This window comes from Oncorhynchus tshawytscha, linkage group LG14 (assembly GCF_018296145.1).
Source record: "Oncorhynchus tshawytscha isolate Ot180627B linkage group LG14, Otsh_v2.0, whole genome shotgun sequence".
In the NCBI taxonomy this organism is placed as follows: Eukaryota; Metazoa; Chordata; class Actinopteri; order Salmoniformes; family Salmonidae; genus Oncorhynchus; species Oncorhynchus tshawytscha.
In genome coordinates, this window is record NC_056442.1 from 14778430 (window position 1) to 14789487 (window position 11058).

Here is an 11058-nt window from a genome sequence, read left to right on the forward strand (position 1 = left end):
TTTGAGAGAAACAACCATTTTTTGGTTATGAAACATTTCTGCGATCTTTCATTTCAGATCTTGAAACATGTGAATAACACTTTACATGTTTTGTTTTGTTGCTGTTCAGTATACGTTTACACTAGTTGGAGTCCCCCCGAAAAATGCTAACCTCCCCTGTTATTATAATGGTTAGCATTCCACAGGGGTATGTTATTTGTGCTTCTGTAACTTTCTCACAAATCATTAAGGATTATCCATAGTTATATGGTAGTGTCGACATTAATGTGTAAGGGTTTTGAAACATATTATATTCTTATTTACAATAACATTTGTAACTGGGCACAAAATCATCTGAAACACAACCAAAACAAACAGCAAATCCATCCAACAGATTTGTAGTCACAAGCATGATGTTGTCATTGCGTGCTATGAATATAGGACAATTTAAAAAAACTTTTTACTACTTTAATACAGATATAAGTGCATTTGTCCTAATACTATTGATTCCCTAAAATGGGGGGACTATGTACAAAAAGTGCGGTAATTTCTAGACGGTTAACCTGATATGGATGAAAATACCCTCAAATGTAAACTGACAGTCTGCACTTTAACCTCATAGTCATATCCAATCTTTTGGTGTATAGAGCCAAAATAATATAAAAATGATTCACTGTCCCAATAATTACTGAGGGCACTGTTCTTCCATTAATTTTTTTAACTGGTACTGGGCTACCTTCAAATGAGTTTGGTGAGGCTTGTGGGCGGCCTAGAGCAAAACAAGTCCCCTTTCCATAGAGTTTTCATATTAGTGGGTAGCCCACACTGTTTGGATGCTACAGACAGAAGTTGGCAGATCGGCGGTACCGACTTCAGACAAGTCCCATGACGGTTGTGGGGGTCGTAGAGCAAAACACAGAACACCATCCTGTTAATGTTATCTATTATGTCATGTTTTATGTTTAGTGTAGACCCCAAGAAGAGTGGCTGCTGCTTAAAAAAAACAAAATACTAAATACTAGGGGTCATGGTCTTAATAATACTACAGTATCGTAGTAATAGTGATTTTACAGTTTTATATAAGTATTTTACTAACACACAGTGAACTCACAGCTGAACAATATCCTGAAGAAGTGATTGATTAATAACGGATGGTGTTGGGTATTAGTCTGTAGCACACACCTGTCTGATAAGAACCTTCCGGAGGAAATGGAGGTGACTTATGACTCAGGTATTTTGGGAGGGAAAGTTACACCTAAACACATAAAAGTTACACCTAAAAGGTTTTTCATACTTTTATGGTAAGCCATTGGCAGGTAACTAACCAGTTGCTTGTTTATGTTGTCAAAAGGTATGAAGCATGATGAATGTGTGGATTGATGGGACAACATGAGAGTAAGTTGTTTGAGAGTAAGTTGTTTAAACCACCTAAAACCAATTTAGGCATACATGGGATTAACAGCTAGAGAAGGCTCTCACCACTAGTGGGTGTGATGAAATGCTATAACATCTTCAAACATGTTTATGAACATTTAGTTCCAAAATTCAAATACTTTTTTATTTTGTGTTCTAACACTAAAGGTACCTATGCCGCCTAGGGAAAAACTGTCAGGAAAATAGGGCTGTTGTGAATATAGGTAATTCTGTTGGAATTTACAGTACAACTCCTCTGACTATCGTTATGACAATAATCACACTCGCCTATATTCACAACAGCCATTGATTATTTTACAATTGCATGAAAGAAATCATACAGAGATTAAACTATTTTCCTGACAGTTTTTCCCAGGGAGGCATAGGGCCAGTATCAATCCACACCTAGGAACACCACACAACTGAACACACACACTGCCTAACCCACACAGATTCTGACACAACATTAGGACATTAACACGCACAGTCAGATAATAACCCATGGATTTTACAGGAGAAACACTGCATTTTAGCACTCACTCCTTCATGGCTCTATACTAATTTACAGGTATGTTCTCTTACCTGAAGCATATGCAGATTTTAATCCAGGCTAGGTCTGTGAGACTACACACTCCTTATACACTTTGCACACACTCCGGCCATGCGATCTGAGTATGTGCAATTGTGTGTGTGAGAGTGTGTGTGTGTCTCTTTGTGAGTGTGTGTGTGTACTTCAGCAGATGTCAGGGGATACCCCGACTTTGTCTATCCTCCTCAGTCTGTCTGATGTGGCTACACCGCAGTACAGGAATGGACAGCGTGGGGGCCCTGAAGAGTTCATTCTGGATGGAGTAAATCATGCAGCTGCAAGCACCAAATGGCTTTCAACTGCTAACTTCCTCTGCCGAGAGCATTACAGCAGACCTAGTCTGCGTCCCAAATAGCACCACATTCCCTACAGTGTACTACTTTTGACCTGCCCTATGGACCCTGGTCAAAAGTAATTCACTACATAGAGAATCTGGTTACATGTGAGACGCAACCAGTCTCTCCAGGGAAGGACATCTGGTGTGACACTGAGGACTCTGATGTCACCCTTCATGACCCATGTTTTCCAGGCTGCTCATCCGATCCTATAGTATTTGGACTATCTACGGCCTGTAGTTGGACTCGTTGGGTCAAAACATCTCCACTTGAAGTGTTATACTTCATATAAGGCAGTGCAATTCACCCCTGGTGCTGGAAAGCCACAGGACTATCTACAACCTGTAGTTTCACTGGTTGGGTCAAAACATCTGGATTTGAGGTGTTTTACTTTTAATATTTATTTTGAAGCACTGGTCTTCTCTGTTGGTATTGGAGAGCTGCAGTGTGTGCGGGTTATTGTTTCCAGTCTAGTAACCTTAATAAAGAGCCTAGTGCCATAACACCTGAACACGGTTACACCTAACATTTTTAGAAGCATTGGACCAGAACCTTGATACTGTTTGACATCTAAGTTTGAACATGAAGATTAGGCTATTTTGTATTAACAAAAGTATGTTTTTGTGAGAAGGACAGGGACAAAAGGCATTTCATTTGTTGCATAAAATTATGCAAAATAACCAACCTGAGTATTCAAATCAGATGTCTTGGTACTGGGCTGGAACAAAAGCCTGCACATACTGCATTTTGACAGCACAAGAAGTGATGAGTCTTACTTTAGAGTGGCTTAAAAGCTAAACAAACTGTTATCTGCATAGTGGCTATAGCACTTGCAACTACTCAGTACACGCTTTGTTACAGAAGTAAACAAAAGATGATGACGTGACGGATCAATGTCCCACAGTAACAGCTGAAGCCGTTATCAGTTTCCCCCTACACACTCTGATGCACAACTGCTGTGAGAGTTTTTCTGCACAAAAATCATTCCGTAGGCATTGTGGAGACACCGCACAATGGTTGCCTAATATATTGGTGCAAAATAACTCTCTGTTGTATCACACAAATATTGGTTGTATCAATTGGTCCTCTGTAGCTCAGTTGGTAGAGCATGGTGCTTGCAATGGCAAGATTGTGGATTCCATTTCCTGCTGGGCCCACCCATACAAAAATGTAAGCACGCATGACTGTAAGTCGCTTTAGAAGTGTCTGCTAAATGACATATATAGTCAGGTCCAAAATTATTGGTATCCTTGATAAAGATGAGCAAAATGGCTGTATAAAATAAATACAATTACTGAGATATATTGCATGAAAATAATACCAATACTCAGATAATTTATTTTTTATTTTTTATTAAAGGTCATCCTTTTTCCCAAGTAAAAAGTTCCTTTAAATGACCAAAACCTCACCCATAATATTTTTACGCTATTAAAACGCTCAGAAGTGAAGAAATTGTTCTCTCATCTCTAACTATCAGGAAGCCTGAAAGAACAGGGTGAGTGGGTGGGGAGCTTCATGAGCTCGCCTTGACTGACAGCACTTTTAAAACGCTTGTGGTCATTGCCAGGCAACAAGGTAAACAAATAAAAATCTAATAAAATCCAATTTTATTGGTCGCATACACATGTTTAGCAGATGTTATTGCGGGTGTAGTCAAATGCAAATGGACCACATGTCATTGATGACAAGGTAAACAATGGACCACATGTGATGCCTAAATAGTATGCCTCAACCCATTTCCCCTGCAAAATACTCTCATGGTCAACAGAGCTGATCATGGACTGTTGCATATCAGACAAACAGCAGAGATACACAATTGCATTTCTACTGTTTTTTAAAAACTAATTACATAGTACATGACACACTTCTTCACAATAATTAGTAAAGCTTGAGTCACCTTAGAAGCTTACACGGAACCCAAACCGGCTGCGCGCGTGCACTATCGTGCATACATTTATTTTGTCCCCCTACACCAAACACGATCACGACATGCAGGTTAAAATAGCAAAACAAACTCTGAAGCAATTACATTAATTTGGGGACAGTTCGAAAAGCATTAAACATGTATGGCAATTTAGCTAGTTAGCTTGTGTAAGAATTATAAGAATTTCTAGCTTAAAGTATGGCTAGCAATGTAATAACCTTATTAATATAATGAAGCTGCCATAACACATGTAACTTCTCTACTTTCATAAGAGACTATCCACACGCACATGCAAAGGAACAGAGCTGGCTTACTGCTGAGCACTGACAACAGTATCTCGTGACAAACACCAGCTGCATGTACACACCTAACCTTGAGAAACAGGAACAGACAAGCACACACACATAATCTTCTTTTTAGCTGAACATTGTGTGGCAAAGAACGGCACGACGAGACTCAAAGGGATGACGGACGGCCCAACGGGACCAATCCAAGAAGGCAACACCCCAACCCGGACCAACCAGAAGACCAGAACTTCTAGACTCAACCTACTTTCTGTACTGTATATAACATACATGCACTCTGTTATCGGGGCTTCTTTCTGCTGGTTCCTTATGAGCTGAATGAACGAGCCCGTATACGCTGTACCAGATATCTTTACTCTTAAAATAAACTGTCGCTTGTCATACAATTTACCACCTTGTCTGAATCGATCCTTGGCCGGCTCACCCTTCTACATATCCCATTCTCAACACTTGCACTTGCTAGCTAATTTGTCCTATTTAGCTAGCTTGCTGTTGCTAGCTTATTTGTCCTGGGATATAAACATTGAGTTGTTATTTTACCTGAACTGCACAAGGTCCTCTACTCCGACAAATTATTCCACACATAAAATGGTCAACCGAATAATTTCTAGACATCTCTCCTCCTTCCAGGCCTTTTCATCGTTGAATTTATATGGTGATTGCATCTAAACTTTCATAGTATTACCACGAGTAGCGGCAAAACAGTTAGTCTTTCAATCACCCACGTGGGTATAACCAATGAGGAGATGGCATGTGGGTACCTGCTTCTATATTCCAATGAGGGGATGGGAGAGGCAGGACTTTCAGCGCGATCTGCGTCAGAAATAGAAAGGAGTTCTATTTTAGCCCTTGGCATAGCAAACAATCATTGGCGTGCATGAGCAGTGTGGGTGCAATAATTGAATAACATGGATATCAAAACTTATTTTGCAAAGCTTGCGCACACGAATTGTCTGGTCTGTTCAGCATGTTAGACATAAGGAAATGTACATGAAAACAGCATACAATAAGTGTACTGGACAATTTATTGGTGCCTCTGCATTTGCATTATAAATGACAATATGTTCAGAATTGTAGGTATTGCAGACATTTATTTTATAATTCACAATAGACCAGCATAGACTAAATGTTGATCAACATAAACACTCGAGAAATTAAGGTGAGAGATAATGGTGAGACATCATTTGACATAAAAACAAAATTACGCTTAATGCATGCACCTGGCTGCCCTACAGTGTGCAGCACCCATTGATTTGTACAATTTGTAACACTCATCTCCAGTCTGAATTGCTTGAATAATATATATATACAAAGTAACAAAATGTGTTATCATATCAAGTAAAAGTTAATTAACTAGACTTTAGGAAATGCAACCAACTACAGAGATTGATGGGGAGGGAGGGAGACTCATGAACCCTGCTTCAATCAAGCAGGCTTCAGTCACCCACTTTGCTTCAGTCACTCCAAGATTGAAGCGAGACTCAAATCCAGCTGTGGCCTCCTCCTTGTCAAGCCTCTCACACTGGACAGACAGTGCTGGATCAAGGGTGACCTCGTTGAACAGGAGATCCAGGAGCCTGTTTACATAGCCTGTCATGTTTTTGAAAAGGGAATTGTTTGTTAAATGGGTAGTGTATTTAATTTCCATTTATTTACTGTTCTGAGTTATGATGCTATTAATTTGTTGATGTTGTGATGTACTCATTCTATAATGTGTTTTCTGGTGTTTTTGAGGTACTCAATTTGCACTTTTTTGTGAAACTTTCAATGTTTGTATTTGGAAATGTTTGTGTGCCTGAACTGCTCAATTGATGCAGATTGTAAATGAATAACAATGACTTACAGTATGTTGGATCTGTCTTCACAGGCTTTACAGCATATCCCCCCTTCTTTGCCTTGGGAAAGCTGATGTTGTACCACAGCATTACTGCTGTAGTGGTTGCCTGGGAAGCTGAGCAGACAGAGTAGATGTATAATTTTCTAAAATGTCTATCATTACTGCTTGATGATAGCGGAAAGACAAAAAGGAGATGGAAAGTGAATTATTAATATCCCTAGTCATGATTACCTAAATCAGCTGTAAGATAACGATCCACACAATGGAATGGGAAAATATGATTTTAAAGGTGTAAATTACAAATACTATACACACCGTAACTCTTTTTGTGGACAACATTCCATGGTGTCGTCTGTGTGCTGGCAGTTCTCAGACTCAACATAGGGGGCTTAGGGATGGAAGAATGAAAACCATATAGTGATTACCAGGTGTGTTACAGAAAATACACCGTTCACAAGTCAAAGCAGCCACAGCCACAGTTGCATTATCCAACGTTAACCCCCCCAATCCCCTCAAAACATTGGCAACCGTGTCAGACTCATCAAACTCTGATGCTTACATTATGGTCAGCACTTGCAAAATCCACTGCCAATGATGGTGCAGCATGTCTTCAGGATTAGCTTCTTAGCAAGACCCATTGAATGTTCTCCCCAACTGATAAAGCAACTTTGCTTGAAATGCGTGACATGATCGTCATTATCGGTGCAGCCTCTCCTTCCGAAATGAAAAGCTAGCTAACAGTCACACAACAGATAAAAGGTTACCAGTTTCTTTGGTCATACGTTCTCCTTGAGCTAGCTACTAACTTAAATGGCCCCTATGTGGAATGGTGAGTCTCTCAAGAACACATACAGTTCATGTCTGTTGTTTTGCTCTACACACACAAGCCTAACAAGACTTGTCTGAAGGTCCCCCGGTACCAGTCAAAAATAAATAATTGAAGTATATTTGGAGATTGTTTAGTTCCAAAAATAAGGGGTCAAATACACTGAACAAAAATATAAATGCAACTCACAACAATTTCAAAGATTTCAAATCAAATTTTATTTGTCACATACACATGGTTAGCAGATGTTAATGCAAGTGTAGCGAAATGCTTGTGCTTCTAGTTCCGAACATGCAGTAATATCTAACAAGTAATCTAACCTAACAATTTCACAACTACCTTATGCACACAAGTGTAAAGGAATGAATAATATAATAATAATTTTTATGAATACATAAAAATATGTGAACGAGTGATGGCCCAATTTTACTGTGTTAAAGTTCATAAGGAAATCAGTCAAATTAGATACATTTATTAGGCCCTAAATCTATGGATTTTACATGACTGGGAATACATATATGCATCTGCTGGTCACAGATGTCTAACTAGAGAGTTTTCATCTGTATTTTCGTAGCTGTCTACATACAACCACAGACCGATGCTGGCACTAAAACTGCACTCAATGAGCTGTACACTGCCATAAGAAAACAGGACAACGCTCATCCAGAAGCGGCGCTCCTAGTGGCCGGGGACTTTAATGTAGGGAAACTTAAATCAGTTTTACCTAATTCTATCGGCATGTTAAATGTGCAACCAGAGGAAAAAAAAAACTACAGACCACCTTTACTCCACAAACAGAGATGCAAACAAAGCTCTCCCTCGTCCTCCATTCTATCCTCCTGATTCCTGCTTACAAGCAAAAATTAAAGCAGGAAGCACCAGTATAAAAAATGGTTTGATGAAGCAGATGCTAAACTACAGGACTGTTTTGCTAGCACCGACTAGAATATGTTTGGCGATTCTTCCAATGGCATTGAGGAGTACACCAGTCACTGGCTTCATCAATAAGTGCATCGATAACGTTGTCCCCACAGTGACTGTACGTACATGCCCCAACCAGAAGCCATGGATTACAGGCAACATTCGCACTGAGCTAAAGGCTAGAGCTGCCGCCTTCAAGGAGCGGGACTCTAACCCGGATGCTTGTAAGAAATCCCGCTATACCCTCCCAAGAACCATCAAACAGGCAAAGCGTCAATACAGAACTAAGATCGAATCATACTACACTGGCTCTGAGGCTCATCGGATGTGGCAGGGCTTGCAAACTATTACAGACTACAAAGGGAAGCACAGCCGAGAGCTGCCCAGTTACAAGTCCTTCCAGACAAGCTAAATAACTTCTATGCTCGCTTCGAGGCAAAGAACACTAAAACATGCATGAGAGCATCAGCTGTCCCAGACGACTGTGTGATCACGCTCTCCGCAGCCGATGTGAGTAAGACCTTTAACAGATCAACAGATTACCAGGACGTGTACTCTGAGCATGCGCTGACCAAATGGCAAGTGTCTTCACTGACATTTTCAACTTCTCCCTGTCTGAGTCTGTAATAGCAACATGTTTCAAGCAGACCACCATAGTCCCTGTGCCCAAAAACACTATGGTAACCTGCCTAAATGACTACCGACCCATAGCACTCACGTATGTAGCCATGAAATGCTTTGAAAAACCCACTCCAATTTGCATACCGCACCAACAGATCCACAGATGATACAATCTCTAATGCACTCCACACTGCCCTTTCACACCCGGACAAAAGGAACACCAATGTGAGAATACATTCATTGAGTACAGCTCAGCATTCAACACCATAGTGCCCTCAAAGCTCATCACTAAGCTAAGACCCTAGGACTAAACACCTCCCTCTGCAAATGGATCCTGGACTTCCTGACGGGCCAACCCCATGTGGCAAGGGAAGGCAACAACATATTCGCCACGCTGATCCTCGGGGGTGCGTGCTCAGTCCCCTCCTGTACTCCCTGTTCACTCATGACTGCACAGCCAGGCACGACTCCAACATCATCATTAAGTTTGCTGATGAAACAACAGTGGTAGGCCTGATCACCAACAACGATGAGACAGCCTATAGGGAGGCGGTCAGAGACCTGGCTGTGTGGTGTAAGGACAACAGCCTCTCCCTCAGTGTGATAAAAACAAAGTAGATGATTGTGGACTACAGGAAAAGGAGGACCGAGCTCACCCCCATTCTTGGCTGTAGTGGAGCAGGTTGAGAGCTTCAAGTTTCTTGGTGTCCACATCACCAACAAACTAACATGGACCAAGTACACCAAGACAGTCGTAAAGAGGGCACGACAAAACCTTTTCCCCCTCAGGAGACTGAACAGATTTGGCATGGGTCCTCAGATCCTCAAAAGGTTTTACAGCTGCACCATCGAGAGCATTTTGACGGGTTGCATCACTGCCTGGTATGGCAACTGCTCGGCCTCCAACCACAAGGCACTACAGAGGGTTGTGCGTACGGCCCAGTACATCACCGGGGCCAAGCTTCCTGCCATCCAGGACCTCTATACCAGGCTTTGTCAGAGGAATGCCCTAAAAATTGTCAAGACTCCAGCCACCCTAGTCATAGACTGTACTCTCTGCTACCGCATGGCAAGTAGTACCGGAGCACCAAGTCTAGGTCCAAGAGGCTTCTTAACAGCTTCTACCCCCAAGCCATAAGACTCCTGAACTGCTAATCATATGGCTACCCAGACTATTTGCATTGCCCCCCTCTTCTACGCTGCTGCTACTCTCTGTTAGTATCTATGCATTGTTACTTTAATAACTCTACCTACATGTACATACTACCTCAATTACCTCGACACCGGTGCCCCCACACATTGACTCTGTACCGGTACCCCCTGTATATAGCCCCGCTATATTGTTATTCACTGCTGCTCTTTAATTATTTGTTATTCCTATCTCTTACTTTTTTTTAGGTATTTTCTTAAAACTGCATTGTTGGTTAAGGGCGTGTAAGTAAGCATTTCACTGTAAGGTCTACACCTGTTGTATTCGGTGCATATGACAATTACAATTTGATTTGATTTGATAGGGCTGTGCATTATCTTGCTAAAACATGAGGTGCAGAAGCAGATGAATGGCACAACGATGGGCCTCAGGATCTCATCACGGTATCTCTGTGCATTCAAACTGCCATCGATAAAATGCAATTGTGTTCATTGTCCTTAGCATATGCCTGCCCATACCATAACCCCAACACCACCATGGGGCACTCTGTTCACAAAAATGACATCAGCAAACCGCTCACACACACAATGCCATATATGCTGTCTGCCATGTGCCTGGTACAGTTGAACCGGCGATTAATCTGTGAAGAGCATACTTCTCCAGCATGTCAGTAGCCAATGAAGGTGCGCATTTACACACTGAAGTTGGTTACGACGCCAAACTACAGTAAGGTCAAGACCCTGGTGAGGACGATGAGCACACAGATTAGCTTTCCTCCGGTTGTGCAAACCCACAGTTTCATCAGCTGTCCAGGTGGCTGGTCTCAGACAATCCCGCAGGTGAAGAAGCTGGATGTGGAGGTCCTATGCTGGCGTGGTTGCACGTGGTCTAAGGTTGTGAGGCCGGTTGGACATACCGCCAAATTCTCTAAAACGATGTTGGCGGTGACTTATGGTAGAGAAATGAACATTCAGCTCTCTAGCAACAGCTCTGGTGGACATTCCTACAGTCAGCATGCCAATTGCATACTCCCTCAAAACATGAGACTTCTGTGGCATTGTGTTGTGTGACAAAACTGCACATTTTGGAGTGGCCTTTTATTGTCCCAAGCACAAGGTGCACCTATGTAATGATCATACTGTTTAATCAGCTTCTTGA

The 11058-nt window shown here is 41.6% G+C and overlaps 1 pseudogene; it reads right to left on the reverse strand.

The window, feature by feature from the left end:
* Nucleotides 1–6142, reverse strand: part of LOC112255170 — a 49151-nt pseudogene extending 43009 nt beyond the window's left edge.
* Between the last annotated feature and the right edge of the window lie 4916 nt (nt 6143–11058).